Consider the following 16,614-nt stretch of genomic DNA (forward strand, 5'->3'; position numbering starts at 1 on the left):
CTATCACCCACCTCAGTAACCCACACTATACCTCACCCACACTATCACCCACCTCAGTAACCCACACTATCACCCACCTCAGTAACCCACACTATCAACCACCTCAGTCCCACACTATCACCCACCTCAGTAACCCACACTATCACCCACCTCAGTAACCCACACTATCACCTACCTCAGTAACCCACACTATCACCCACCTCAATAACCCACACTATCACCCACCTCAGTAACCCACACTATCACCCACCTCAGTAACCCACACTATCACCCACCTCAGTAACCCACACTATCACCTACCTCAGTAACCCACACTATCACCCACCTCAATAACCCACACTATCACCCACCTCAGTAACCCACACTATCACCCACCTCAGTAACCCACACTATCACCCACCTCAGTAACCCACACTATCACCTACCTCAGTAACCCACACTATCACCCACCTCAATAACCCACACTATCACCCACCTCAGTAACCCACACTATCACCCACCTCAGTAACCCACACTATCACCCACCTCAGTAACCCACACTATCACCTACCTCAGTAACCCACACTATCACCCACCTCAATAACCCACACTATCACCCACCTCAGTAACCCACACTATCACCCACCTCAGTAACCCACACTATCACCCACCTCAGTAACCCACACTATCACCTACCTCAGTAACCCACACTATCACCCACCTCAATAACCCACACTATCACCCACCTCAGTAACCCACACCATCACCCACCTCAGTAACCCACACTATCACCCACCTAAGTCCCACACTATCACCCACCTCAGTAACCCACACTATCACCCACCTCAGTAACCCACACTATCACCCACCTCAGTAACCCACACTATCACCCACCTCAGTAACCCACACTATCACCTACCTCAGTAACCCACACTATCACCCACCTCAATAACCCACACTATCACCCACCTCAGTAACCCACACTATCACCCACCTCAGTAACCCACACTATCACCCACCTCAGTAACCCACACTATCACCTACCTCAGTAACCCACACTATCACCCACCTCAATAACCCACACTATCACCCACCTCAGTAACCCACACCATCACCCACCTCAGTAACCCACACTATCACCCACCTCAGTAACCCACACTATCATCCACCTCAGTAACCCACACTATCACCCACCTCAGTAACCCACACTATCACCCACCTCAATAACCCACACTATCACCCACCTCAGTAACCCACACCATCACCCACCTCAGTAACCCACACTATCACCCACCTCAGTAACCCACACTATCACCCACCTCAATAACCCACACTATCATCCACGTCAATATTGGGGATCTTCGTCCTCACAATTATAAGTACACAAACAAGAATTAAATCTGATTGTGTCCATTTCACCCAAAGTGTTGCACTGCCTCTACGGGTTTAGTGCTTTATAAAAGAGGTAAATGAAAATCGTTTGCCAGGTGCTGTATCGTCTACGTGCTCCCTGTGATCACTCCTCTCCTCTCCTGTCTTGCCAGGTGCTATATAATCTACGTGCCCCCTGCCTTTACCCCCTTCCCCTCCCCTCTCCTGTCTTGCCAGGTGCTGTATCGTCTACGTGCTCCTTAACTTTACCCCCTCCCCTCCCCTCTCTTGTGTTGCCAGGCGCTGTATCATCTACGTGCTACCTAACTTTACCCCCTCACCTCCCCTCCCAACTCTTGTGTTACCAGGTGCTGTATCATGTATGACTTTACCCCCTCCCCTCCCCTCCCCTCCCCTCTCTTGTGTTGCCAGGTGCTGTATCATGTACGTGCTCCCTGACTTTACCCCCTCCCCTCCCCTCCCCTCCCCTCTCCTGTGTTGCCAGGTGCTGTATCATCTACGTGCTCCCTAACTTTACCCCCGTCCCCTCCCCTCCCCTCCCCTCTCTTGTGTTGCCAGGTGCTGTATCATCTACGTACTTCCTAACTTTACCCCCTCCCCTCCCCTCTCCTCCCCTCCCCTCTCTTGTGTTGCCAGGTGCTCTATCATCCACGTGCTCCCTGACTTTACCCCCTCCCCTCCCCTCTCTTGTGTTGCCAGGTGCTGTATCATGTACGTGCTCCCTGACTTTACCCCCTCCCCTCCCCTCCCCTCCCCTCTCTTGTGTTGCCAGGTGCTCTATCATCCACGTGCTCCCTAACATTACCCCCTCCCCTCCCCTCCCCTCCCCTCCCCTCCCCTCCCCTCCCCTCCCCTCCCCTCCCCGCCCCTAGCCCCTCCCCTCCCCTCTCTTGTGTTGCCAGGTGCTGTATCATCTACTTGCTTCCTAAGTTTACCCCCTCCCCTCCCCTCCCCTCTCTTGTGTTGCCAGGTGCTGGATCAATTACGTGATCCCTAACTTTACCCCCTCCCCTCCCCTCCCCTCCCCTCCCCTCTCTTGTGTTACCAGGTGCTGTATCATCTACGTGCTTCCTAACTTTACCCCCTCCCCTCCCCTCTCCTCCCCTCCCCTCTCTTGTGTTGCCAGGTGCTCTATCATCCACGTGCTCCCTAACTTTACCCCCTCCCCTCCCCTCCCCTCCCCTCCCCTCTCTTGTGTTACCAATTGCTGTATCATCTACGTGCTTCCTAACTTTACCCCCTCCCCTCCCCTCTCCTCCCCTCCCCTCTCTTGTGTTGCCAGGTGCTCTAACATCCACGTGCTCCCTCACTTTACCCCCTCCCCTCCCCTCCCCTCTCTTGTGTTGCCAGGTGCTGTATCATCTACGTGCTTCCTAACTTTACCCCCGCCCCTCCCCTCTCCTCCCCTCCCCTCTCTTGTGTTGCCAGGTGCTCTATCATCCACGTGCTCCCTAACATTACCCCCTCCCCTCCCCTCCCCTCCCCTCTCTTGTGTTGTCAGGTGCTGTATCATGGACGTGCTCCCTAACTTTACCCCCTCCCCTCCCCTCCCCTCCCCTCCCCTCTCTTGTGTTGCCAGGTGCTGTATCATGTACGTGCTCCCTAACTTTACCCCCTCCCCTCCCCTCTCTTGTGTTGCCAGGTGCTGTATCATGTACGTGCTCCCTAACTTTACCCCCTCCCCTCCCCTCCCCTCCCCTCTCTTGTGTTGCCAGGTGCTGTATCATGTACGTGCTCCCTAACTTTACCCCCTCCCCTCCCCTCCCCTCCCCTCTCTTGTGTTGTCAGGTGCTGTATCATGTACGTGCTCCCTAACTTTACCCCCTCCCCTCCCCTCCCCTCCCCTCTCTTGTGTTGCCAGGTGCTGTATCATGTACGTGCTCCCTAACTTTACCCCCTCCCCTCCCCTCTCTTGTGTTGCCAGGTGCTGTATCATGTACGTGCTCCCTAACTTTACCCCCTCCCCTCCCCTCCCCTCCCATCTCTTGTGTTGCCAGGTGCTGTATCATGTACGTGCTCCATAACTTTACCCCCTCCCCTCCCCTCCCCTCCCATCTCTTGTGTTGCCAGGTACTGTATCATGTACGTGCTCCCTAACTTTACCCCCTCCCCTCCCCTCCCCTCCCATCTCTTGTGTTGCCAGGTGCTGTATCATGTACGTGCTCCCTAACTTTACCCCCTCCCCTCCCCTCCCCTCCCATCTCTTGTGTTGCCAGGTGCTGTATCATGTACGTGCTCCCTAACTTTACCCCCTCCCCTCCCCTCCCCTCCCATCTCTTGTGTTGACAGGTGCTGTATCATGTACGTGCTCCCTAACTTTACCCCCTCCCCTCCCCTCCCCTCCCCTCTCTTGTGTTGCCAGGTGCTGTATCATGTACGTGCTCCCTAACTTTACCCCCTCCCTTCTTCTCTGCTGTCAGGTGGTTTATCATGCATATAGAGCTAGCACTTTCTTGTGACTCTAATAACAAGATGCATTAAGCTGTCTGCATCACCCAATACTGCATGACTTAGTTCCTTCTTCCTCAGTAAACGCGGTTTAAACACTGAAGAGAGCGCCATAAGTTATTAATGCGGTTAATTATCAGCTTCGAAGATATGAAGAAAATAATAAATGGCATTGACAAGTCATCGTATGGAAACTAACATTACATTTCTTTCTTAAAAATGTCTAAATAGAACATACACAGATGTTGAAATAAAAGTGAAGAGGCATTTATATGTTATCTCAGAGAGAAATGTTTCTTAAAATACAGCATTACTTGAAGCTTAAAATACAGCATCACTTGAAGCTTAAAATACAGCATCACTTGAAGCTTAAAATACAGCATCACTTGAAGCTTAAAATACAGCATCACTTGAAGCTTAAAATACAGCATCACTTGAAGCTTAAAATACAGCATCACTTGAAGCTTAAAATACAGCATCACTTGAAGCTTAAAATACAGCATCACTTGAAGCTTAAAATACAGCATTACTTGAAGCTTAAAATACAGCATCACTTGAAGCTTAAAATACAGCATCACTTGAAGCTTAAAATACAGCATCACTTGAAGCTTAAAATACAGCATCACTTGAAGCTTAAAATACAGCATCACTTGAAGCTTAAAATACAGCATCACTTGAAGTTTAAAATGCAGCATTACTTGAAGCTTAAAATACAGCATCACTTGAAGCTTAAAATACAGCATCACTTGAAGCTTAAAATACAGCATCACTTGAAGCTTAAAATACAGCATCACTTGAAGCTTAAAATACAGCATCACTTGAAGCTTAAAATACAGCATCACTTGAAGCTTAAAATACAGCATCACTTGAAGTTTAAAATGCAGCATTACTTGAAGCTTAAAATACAGCATCACTTGAAGCTTAAAATACAGCATCACTTGAAGCTTAAAATACAGCATCACTTGAAGCTTAAAATACAGCATCACTTAAGAACATAAGAACATAAGAACGAAGGAACACTGCAGAAGGCCTACTGGCCCATGCGAGGCAGGTCCAAGTCCCTACCGGCTTAAGCCAATGCACCCAACCTAGTCAGGTCAGGTCACATTGACTTAAGGGAGGAACACGGCAACCGACCTGTTAGCACAAGCTATCAGGTCCAACTCACACCCACCCACATCTACTCATGTATTTATCCAACCTATTTTTAAAGCTACACAACGTTCTGGCCTCTATAACGGTACTTGGGAGTTTGTTCCACTCATCCACAACTCTATTACCAAACCAGTACTTTCCTATATCCCTCCTGAATCTGAATTTTTCCAACTTAAAACCATTGCTGCGAGTCCTGTCTAGGCTAGATATTTTCAGCACACTATTTACATCCCCTTTATTTATTCCTGTCTTCCACTTATAAACCTCAATCATATCCCCCCTAATTCTACGTCTTTCTAGAGAGTGCAGTTTCAGGGCCCTTAGTCTATCCTCATAGGGAAGGTTTCTGATACATGGGATCATCTTTGTCATCCTCCTTTGTACATTTTCCAGAGAATTTATATCCATTCTGTAATACGGTGACCAAAACTGTGCAGCATAATCTAAATGAGGCCTAACCAAGGATGTATAGAGTTGAAGAACAACCTGAGGACTCCTATTATTTATGCTTCTTGATATGAAGCCAAGGATTCTATTAGCTTTATTGCGAACACTTATGCACTGTTGTCTTGGTTTCAGATTACTGCTAACCAGAACTCCTAAATCTTTTTCGCAATCCGTAATATTAAGATCTACATTATTTAGTTTATATGTGGCATGGTTATTGTCCTGTCCAACATTTAGAACTTTGCATTTGTCTATATTAAACTGCATCTGCCACTTCTCCGACCACTGCATCAGTCTATTCAAATCTTCCTGGAGTGCTCGAATGTCCTCGTCAGAATGAATTCGACGGCCTATTTTGGTGTCATCGGCAAACTTGCCGATGTCGCTCTTTATGCCCTCATCTATGTCGTTTATGTAGATTGTGAACAGCAGGGGGCCCAACACTGACCCCTGTGGAACACCGCTCGTGACGCTTCCCCACTCTGATTTCTCCCCATTTATGCAAACTCTCTGCTGCCTATTTGTCAACCATGCCTCTATCCAGGAAAAAATTTCTCCTCCTATTCCATGTGCTTTAATTTTCCTCAATAGTCTCTGATGTGGGACCCTGTCAAAAGCCTTACTGAAGTCCATATACACAATATCATATTCATTACCATGATCTACCTCCTCAAATACCTTAGTGAAAAAAGTTAATAAATTCGTAAGGCAGGAACGCCCCTTTGTAAAACCATGCTGAGATTCGTTGATTAATTTATGCTTTTCAAGGTGGCTACGAACTGCCTCGGCAATTATTGATTCCATAAATTTTCCCACTATGGAGGTTAGGCTTATTGGTCTATAGTTCGAAGCTAAGGACCTGTCACCTGTTTTGAAAATAGGTATCACATTTGCCATTTTCCACTTATCTGGCACCATGCCAGTTTGTAGTGATATGTTGAAAAGATTAGCCAAAGGTGTGCTAAGCTCCTCTTTACATTCCTTTAGAACCCTTGCATACAGTTCATCAGGGCCTGGGGATTTGTTAGGTTTTAATTTATCTATTTGCCTAAGGACCATGTCACTTGTGACCCTAATAGTGCACAGTTTATTATCGTCCTGTTCTACATAATTTATCATTACTGGAATATCGCTGGTATCCTCCTGTGTAAAAACTGAGAGGAAGTATGTGTTAAAAATTCTACACATTTCCTTATCACTGTCAGTGAGCTGACCCGAGGAACTTTTGAGTGGGCCTATCTTGTCCCTGATCTTACTTCTGTATACCTGAAAGAATCCTTTTGGGTTAGTCTTCGATTCTCTTGCAACTTTAACCTCATAATCTCTATTTGCTTTTCTAATTCCCTTTTTTATTTCTCTCTTTAACTGAATATATCGATTTCTTAATTGCCCCTCTCCTCTTTTGATTTGCCTATATATGCCTCTCTTTTGACCAATCAGATATTTTAATCTATTGTTCATCCATTTAGGATCATTTTTGTTTGATCTGATTTCCCTATTTGGAACATAATTTGACTGAGCAGCTAGAACTATGCCCTGGAAAGCATCATATCGGCAACCATCACCACCTACCTGACCCCTAGTCAGGTCATTCCAGTTCAGCCCACCTAAGTAATTTTTCAGTCCTATGAAATCAGCCAAGCGAAAGTCAGGGACGGAGACTTGATTGCCATTATTAGGGGAATTCCATGATATGTTAAAACTGAGTGATTTGTGATCACTCTCCCCAAGCTCATCATTAACCTCAAGATTATTAATTAGTGTTTCCCTACTGGCAAGAACCAAGTCAAGGAGGTTATTTCCCCTAGTTGGCTCTGTCACAAACTGTTTTAAAAAACAATCCTGGATCGTATCAAGAAAGTCACCCGACTCTAAATTTCCTGTCAAATTGCTCCAGTCAATCTGTCTATAGTTGAAATCTCCCATTAGCACAACATTTTCGTATGTAGATGCCTTACGAATTTCGTCCCATAGAAGTTTACTGCACTCCCTATCAAGATTTGGGGCCCTGTAAATCACACCCAAAATTAGTTTTTCTCGGCCCTCGAGAAGCTGTAACCAAACAGATTCAGTGGCTGACGCTTCTAATTTAATATCTTGTCTAACACAACAATTTAAATTGTCTCTGACATACATCGCTACTCCACCACCTTTCCTGTTGACCCTGTCAGTGTGGAATAATTTATAGCCTTGTATGTGACATTCAGAGGGCATCTCTCTATCTTTCAGATTGAGCCAGGTCTCTGTTATAGCAATAATATCTATGTTTCCTGCACTTGCAATTAATCTTAGCTCATCTATCTTATTTCTAACACTCCTGCTATTAGTATAGTAAACCTTAAGGGAGCTAGTCCCTTGCTGCCCTCTGCTGTCCCCCTTTGTTTGCTGACCTGTTCTATTGTCTTTATTTATAACTTCATGCTGAATGCCTTTTATACATTTACTGTTTCCAACCCTAGTGTTGCAACCTGCTTGTTTCCCACACACACCCATACCTCTATCTTCCATCAGTTTAAAATCATAGGCATTTCACCAATGGCCTTCTCAATCGAGTCTGCAAGTGCTACCACCCCTGCCCCAGAGAGATGAACCCCATCCCTTGCATACATATCATGTTTGCCATAAAAGTTGTTCCAGTTGTCAATGAATGGGATTGCAAGTTCCTTGCAGTATCTGTCTAGCCAGCAATTTACACCAATTGCCCTAGACAACCATTCATTTCCTACTCCCCTTCTAGGCAAGATGCTACATATGATTGGGATCCCTCCCTTAGACTTAATGAAATCTATAGCTGACCTGTACTTATCTAGCAGCTCTTCTCTCCTACCCTTCCCAATATCATTTCCACCAGCACTGAGACAGATAATGGGCTTGTTCCCATTACCTGACATGATATTATCCAGTCTGTTGACAATGTCCCCAACACCAGCTCCAGGGAAGCACACTCTATCTCTCATCTTCTTATTCCTATTACAAAAAGCACGATCAACATATCTTACCTGAGAGTCACCAACCACAAGAATGCGCTTACCTTCATTAGCAGGGGCAGTAGTACCCTTACCTTCACTGGCCACTGAAGTACATTCATCCTGGAGAACAGAGAAGCGATTTCCTACCTTCAGATCTGCACTCTTAACTTTCCTTACTCTGATGCGCCTCCCATTACTGTGAACAACTCGCCACTTGTAGCAGGTGCTGGGCTGCACCTCACTGCTGGTAGCCGTTGCTACCACCCCACCTACAGCCTCCTCACAGTGAGAGACAGACTGCACCTCACTGCTAGAAGCCTCATTCCCCACATCTCCAACCACCTCACACTCTCTCCCAGGCCCATTGAGGTGGACCTTCAGCCTCCTAATCTCCTCCTGGAGAAGCAAGACCTCCTCCTTCAACTCTCCAACCTCAGCTTTTAAAACACTGTAGAAGCAAGCCATGCTTTGTAACCGTCCACGCTAATCCCCAAGCATCACTTGAAGCTTAAAATACAGCATCACTTGAAGCTTAAAATACAGCATCACTTGAAGTTTAAAATGCAGCATTACTTGAAGCTTAAAATACAGCATCACTTGAAGCTTAAAATACAGCATCACTTGAAGCTTAAAATACAGCATCACTTGAAGCTTAAAATACAGCATCACTTGAAGCTTAAAATACAGCATCACTTGAAGCTTAAAATACAGCATCACTTGAAGCTTAAAATACAGCATCACTTGAAACTTAAAATACAGCATCACTTGAAGCTTAAAATACAGCATCACTTGAAGCTTAAAATACAGCATCACTTGAAGCTTAAAATACAGCATCACTTGAAACTTAAAATACAGCATCACTTGAAGCTTAAAATACAGCATCACTTGAAGCTTAAAATACAGCATCACTTGAAGCTTAAAATACAGCATCACATGAAACTTAAAATACAGCATCATTTGAAGCTTAAAATACAGCATCACTTGAAGCTTAAAATACAGCATCACTTGAAGCTTAAAACACAGCATCACTTGAAGCTTAAAATACAGCATCACTTGAAACTTAAAATACAGCATCATTTGAAGCTTAAAATACAGCATCACTTGAAGCTTAAAATACAGCATCATTTGAAGCTTAAAATACAGCATCACTTGAAACTTAAAATACAGCATTATTTGAAGCTTAAAATACAGCATCACTTGAAGCTTAAAATACAGCATCACTTGAAGCTTAAAATACAGCATCACTTGAAACTTAAAATACAGCATTATTTGAAGCTTAAAATACAGCATCACTTGAAGCTTAAAATACAGCATCACTTGAAGCTTAAAATACAGCATCACTTGAAACTTAAAATACAGCATTATTTGAAGCTTAAAATACAGCATCATTTGAAGCTTAAAATACAGCATCACTTGAAACTTAAAATACAGCATTATTTGAAGCTTAAAATACAGCATCACTTGAAGCTTAAAATACACCATCACTTGAAACTTAAAATACAGCATTATTTGAAGCTTAAAATACAGCATCATTTGAAGCTTAAAATACAGCATCACTTGAAACTTAAAATACAGCATTATTTGAAGCTTAAAATACAGCATCACTTGAAGCTTAAAATACAGCATCACTTGAAGCTTAAAATACAGCATCATTTGAAGCTTAAAATACAGCATCACTTGAAGCTTAAAATACAGCATCACTTGAAGCTTAAAATACAGCATCATTTGAAGCTTAAAATACAGCATCACTTGAAGCTTAAAATACAGCATCACTTGAAGCTTAAAATACAGCATCAGTTGAAACTTAAAATACAGCATTATTTGAAGCTTAAAATACAGCATCACTTGAAGCTTAAAATACAGCATCACTTGAAGCTTAAAATACAGCATCACTTGAAACTTAAAATACAGCATTATTTGAAGCTTAAAATACAGCATCATTTGAAGCTTAAAATACAGCATCACTTGAAACTTAAAATACAGCATTATTTGAAGCTTAAAATACAGCATCACTTGAAGCTTAAAATACAGCATCACTTGAAACTTAAAATACAGCATTATTTGAAGCTTAAAATACAGCATCACTTGAAGCTTAAAATACAGCATCACTTGAAGCTTAAAATACAGCGTCACTTGAAGCTTAAAATACAGCATCATTTGAAGCTTAAAATACAGCATCACTTGAAGCTTAAAATACAGCATCATTTGAAGCTTAAAATACAGCATCACTTGAAGCTTAAAATACAGCATCACTTGAAGCTTAAAATACAGCATTATTTGAAGCTTAAAATACAGCATCACTTGAAGCTTAAAATACAGCATCACTTGAAGCATAAAATACAGGCTCATTTGAAGCTTAAAATACAGCATCATTTGAAGCTTAAAATACAGCATCACTTGAAGCATAAAATACAGGCTCATTTGAAGCTTAAAATACAGCATCATTTGAAGCTTAAAATATAGCAGCACTTGAAGCTTAAAATACAGCATCACTTGAAGCTTAAATACAACATCACTTGAAGCATAAAATACAGCCTCATTTGAAGCTTAAAATACAGCATCACTTGAAGCTTAAAATACAGCATCACTCGAAGCTTAAAATGCAGCATCACTTGAAGCTTAAAATACAGCATCACTTGAAGCTTAAATACAACATCACTTGAAGCTTAAAATACAGCATCACTTGAAGCTTAAAATACAGCCTCATTTGAAGCTTAAAATACAGCATCACTCGAAGCTTAAAATGCAGCGTCACTTGAAGTTTAAAATGCAGCATTACTTGAAGCTTAAAATACAGCATCACTTGAAGCTTAAAATACAGCATCACTTGAAGCTTAAAGTGCAGCATCACTTGAAGCTTAAAATACAGCATCACTTGAAGCTTAAAATACAGCATCACTTGAAACTTAAAATACAGCATCATTTGAAGCTTAAAATACAGCATCACTTGAAGCTTAAAATACAGCATCATTTGAAGCTTAAAATACAGCATCACTTGAAGCTTAAAATACAGCATCATTTGAAGCTTAAAATACAGCATCACTTGAAACTTAAAATACAGCATCATTTGAAGCTTAAAATACAGCATCACTTGAAGCTTAAAATACAGCATCATTTGAAGCTTAAAATACAGCATCACTTGAAACTTAAAATACAGCATCATTTGAAGCTTAAAATACAGCATCACTTGAAGCTTAAAATACAGCATCACTTGAAGCTTAAAATACAGCATCACTTGAAACTTAAAATACAGCATCACTTGAAACTTAAAATACAGCATCATTTGAAGCTTAAAATACAGCATCACTTGAAGCTTAAAATACAGCATCACTTGAAGCTTAAAATACAGCATCACTTGAAGCTTAAAATACAGCATCACTTGAAACTTAAAATACAGCATCACTTGAAACTTAAAATACAGCATCATTTGAAGCTTAAAATACAGCATCACTTGAAGCTTAAAAACACGTATAACTTTTATTATCGAGTTTTCACTGTTTAAGGTTGAAGTTAAGCGGAAACATAAAAAAAATTGCACCCTAGGACGTACACAACCTAAAATAAATTTAAATGTTTCTCTAAGAAAGTTAAAGTATGTAAGTAAATAAGTATGTGCATGTGGAAATAAGTACATGTAAATGTAAATAAGTATGTGGAAGTGTAAATAAACAGTGTAAGTGTAAACATATATGTGAAAGTGTAAATAGGTATATGCAAGTGTAAACAAGTATGTGTAAGTGTAAATAAGTATGTGTAAGTGTAAATAAGTATGTGTAGGTGTAAATGAGCACGTAAGGAAATAAATTACTAAGTTTTTATTTTTGTGTACATAACAATATTATACACACATAAAAACACATAGTGAATATTTAACCTAAAATAACTTGTCCCATTCAAAGAGTACGTAATCTTTATTCGGCGCATGTACACACCCTCATTTACAGGCTATCTCCCCCAACCAGTGAACCAGGGGACTGAGGGTTGACGATGGGGCCCCGTCGCTCAACCAGTACCCAGGTTCCAGCCAACGAGAAGATGGTTTTGGCAATCGCAGAGGTTATGTGGGTACCACTCTCCTGTCTGCCCTTGTCATTCCCATTCTAGAGCTGGTTGAAGCACGGTCTGCTCTCTAGTGGCTTCTATTCTGCCTTGCTTACCGTGGAGTGCACTAATACCTATTGCTGTATATAGTGTACATACTTCTGTTCTAAATTGGTGAAGGATAATATAAGTCAGGAGTTTTCTGCTGTCTTTATTTTGCTCCCTTTACACCCAGGATAACAGGCCATTTGGACTCCTAGGTTGTAATATGGGTAGCCTGTCCGAGAGCTGGAGCTGGACTTAGAGAAAGGGTTGAGCCTAGGGTGAAGCTGGAAGCAGGAACATTCTGTAGCTTGCTGTCTGGCATTGCATTAGCTTTGCCAACGCTTTACAAACTTTGTGTGTCAGTTGCTTTGCTATGGTCAGCCTTGCTATTGTAAGTTCGTTCAACAGCTCGCTACTAACTTGTTCAGTGTGAAGATTTTGCAGTCAGCTTTGCTATTGCTTATCCACCTTGTAAGCGTATGCGTATTCTGCAATCGTACTGAGCATAGCTAAGCGTGTTCTGCAAATAACGTGTTACGTTGGGGTATTCTGCAATCGTACTGTGCATAGCAAATAACTTGTATATTGGGGTATGCCACCTAGATGAGTCAGACGTCTGGTGTCGGCATATACTTTGTTTAACCTACCTAAATTGTCCCTACAGCGTTGTTGGCAAATTGCTCGTTCCACTGGCATTGATTACAAACGCACTCTCACTTGTCTCAAGGTGAGTCAGCGGCGTTGGCACTTGAGCTGCTAAAATCAATCTTGAGCAGACTAGGGAACAGAGAGCATTTGCAAAAGAAGAGTTTGATAGGGAAAAAGAAAGAAGGCAGTTTTCGCATCTTGTAAATGACTTTAGTTTACAGAAAGCAGTACAGCTTGTTCCCCGCTTCAATGAGGTCGAACCAGAAAAACTTTTCGAAGCTTTCGAAAATCAGGCTCGAGCTTTGAGGTGGCCGGAACAGCATTGGGCATCTTCGATTAATACAGCATTGTTTGGTAAGGCACAGGAGTTTATGTCAGTGTTAAATGACATTGAAATTTCCGATTATAACGTGGTGAAGATCACAGTTTTGAGAGCATATACTTGCATCCCAGCTAAGTATCGGAAAAATTTCAAGTTAAGCAGACGACAGCTTGGTCAATCCCTGGTTGATTTTGTGCAACAGCAGACCAAAGCTTTTACCAGCTGGTATAAAGCAAGTGGTGTTGCTACCTTCGATGATCTTGTGCAGCTTATTCTGATTGACAACCTGCTGGAGCCTGTGGGACCAGAGGTTCGAGTCTTTCTGCAGGATCGTGACTTAACCACTGCATTGGAGGCAGCCAGGTTGGCTGATACCTTTGCAACTAACTGCTCCTTGTCCGAGCAGTCCCATTTCTCTTTTCAACAGCCTGGCATGAGCAGAGATCATCAACCTTGGAGGATGAAGTGCCAGCCGGAGGGAGAACGTCTACGTCAGCCAACTAAGTCACCGGGTGAGCCACGCTTCTCAACTTATGGTCCACCTGGTGAGACAAACTACTCAACATGGTGCAACTCGACAACAGTATCCAGAAAGACACTAGCCAGAGCGACACCAGTTGCAATGTCAGCAGGGAGTTAAGGCAAACCCGTCGTCTACTACCTGTGCAATAAAGTAGGTCACATCCGTCCCAGCTGCCCCCAAAAACCACAACCCATTGGGAAAATCTCTAATATCCCTAATAAAGAATTTTACCACAATAAAGAATTTATACCACAATAAAGAATTTGATATTATTTACTTAGATTTTAGTAAGGCTTTTGATAGAGTTCCGCACCATAGACTGTTAAAGAAAGTGGCAGCTCATGGCATTGGGGGAAAAGTACTCTCGTGGATCGAGTCATGGCTCACTGACAGGAAGCAGAGAGTGTCCATAAATGGGGTTAAATCCGAATGGGGATCTGTAACAAGTGGCGTTCCACAGGGATCAGTCTTGGGCCCGTTGTTGTTTATAATATATATCAATGATCTTGATGAGGGAATTACTAGTGATATGAGCAAATTCGCCGATGACACAAAGATAGGTAGGATAATTGATTCAAACGTAGATGTTAGGGAACTTCAGGAGGATTTAAACAAACTCTATTCTTGGTCAGAAAAGTGGCAGATGCAGTTCAATGTAGATAAGTGCAAGGTTCTGAAGCTTGGGAGTGCCCATAACCCTAGTACTTATAAATTAAATGATGTAGAACTTAGCCATACAGATTGCGAAAAGGACTTGGGGGTTATGGTGAGCAGCAACCTTAAACCAAGACAGCAATGCCTAAGCGTACGTAATAAGGCAAATAGATTACTGGGATTTATATCAAGAAGTGTAAGCAACAGAAGTCCAGAGGTCATACTGCAGCTTTATACATCATTAGTAAGGCCTCACCTTGATTATGCAGCTCAGTTCTGGTCTCCGTATTACAAAATGGACATAAATTCGTTAGAAAACATTCAGCGTAGGATGACTAAATTAATACATAGCATCAGAAATCTTCCTTATGAAGAAAGATTGAAGACTCTTAAGTTACATTCACTTGTTAGACGAAGAATGAGGGGAGACCTGATCGAAGTGTATAAGTGGAAGATAGGTATTAATAAAGGGGATATTAATAAGGTCTTGAGGATGTCTCTCCAAGAGAGAACCCGCAGTAATGGATTTAAATTAGATAAGTTTAGATTTAGAAAGGACATAGGAAAGTATTGGTTTGGAAATAGGGTAGTTGATGAGTGGAACAGTCTACCTAGTTGGGTTATTGAGGCTAGGACTTTGGGTAGTTTCAAATCTAGGTTGGATAAGTACATGAGTGGGAAGGGTTGGATTTGAGTGGGACTTTCACATCAGAGCTTATTTCTTGGGTAGCATTGAAAATTGGGTTGGGTAAATGTTTTGTTAGTGGGATGAATTGTAAAGGACCTGCCTAGTATGGGCCAGCAGGCCTCCTGCAGTGTTCCTCCTTTCTTATGTTCTTATGTTCTTATGTAACACGTCCCTGAAAGAAGTAGAGAAAGGGATGGCCCCTAATTACTGTCAGAGACTTATTTCCCTTCAGGAAAACTCCAAAACAACTGAAGTCAAAACCTTTAGAGATACTGGAGCATATTGCTCACTTATAAGAGAAGGAATATTACCCCTTTCAAAGAATACCTCATTAAATTTCTCTGTTTTGTTGGAAGCATTTGGAGGAGCTATATATTCTGTCCCTTTGCATAAAATTTATGCCCAGTGGAAATATTACACTGGGTACTTGACTGTGGGTGTATCCAAAGGATTTCCCATGAAAGATGCCATGTTATTACTGGGTAATAACATTACAACTACTAGTGCATGTCCTGAACCCATAATGATTAATTCTTCACCGGTGTTGGCCATAACTTGGGCAACATCCCAAGGGTTGTCTGACGAGAATGTTGACCTATCCTTGGACAACTCCGATCTCGGAATAGCCACTTTGTTTTACGAGGAAAACTGGCCAGAGCCTCGTAGATCAAGTGAACAGACCCAGATCAAGCCTTCCTATTCCAAGGTTGCAGGATTGCCAGAAATCTCTGTTTCTATGCCAGAGGGACTGTCCTTCCAGGAGGAACAATGAAAGGACCCCTCTTTAAATTTTGCTTTCCAGGTAGCCATGGGTAAATCTTCTTTCGATCATCTGGTCAAGTATAAACTTAAAAACAACTATTTGATCTGCACTGAGACTGGTAAGGAGATAGAGGGCTGGCAATTGTCAGACAGGTTAGTAGTTCCAACAAAGTTTAGACCTCGAATATTGAATATAGCTCATAATACTTCATTAGGAGGTCACTTAGGAATTACTACAACATTATATAGAATCACAAAAGAATTTTATTGGCCAAAATTAAAGCAGGATGTGAAGAATCATATCCGGTGATGCCGAGAATGTCAGCAAGTAGGAAAACCTGGACATTCCATTAAACCTGCACCTCTCCATCCTATACCTGCTGATGGAGAACCTTTTGCAGATTTAATTATAGATTGTGTAGGTCCACTACCTAGGTCAAAGTCAGGAAATTAGTATTTATTTACCATTATGGATAGTAACTAGACACCCTGAAGCAATTCCCATGCGCAGTATTAATACTAAAGCTACTCTCAAAGCTTT

General features: G+C 42.3%; 1 protein-coding gene across 1 annotated transcript in view; it reads right to left on the bottom strand.

The window, feature by feature from the left end:
- LOC128700420 (uncharacterized) overlaps positions 1–16,614 on the bottom strand; it is a gene marked incomplete at its 5' end in the record, with an annotated part of 96,493 nt that overhangs the window by 36,508 nt on the left and 43,371 nt on the right. The gene's annotated exons all lie outside the window — the stretch shown is intronic.

The sequence above is a fragment of the Cherax quadricarinatus genome, unplaced genomic scaffold, assembly GCF_038502225.1.
Source record: "Cherax quadricarinatus isolate ZL_2023a unplaced genomic scaffold, ASM3850222v1 Contig520, whole genome shotgun sequence".
Taxonomy (NCBI): domain Eukaryota; kingdom Metazoa; phylum Arthropoda; class Malacostraca; order Decapoda; family Parastacidae; genus Cherax; species Cherax quadricarinatus.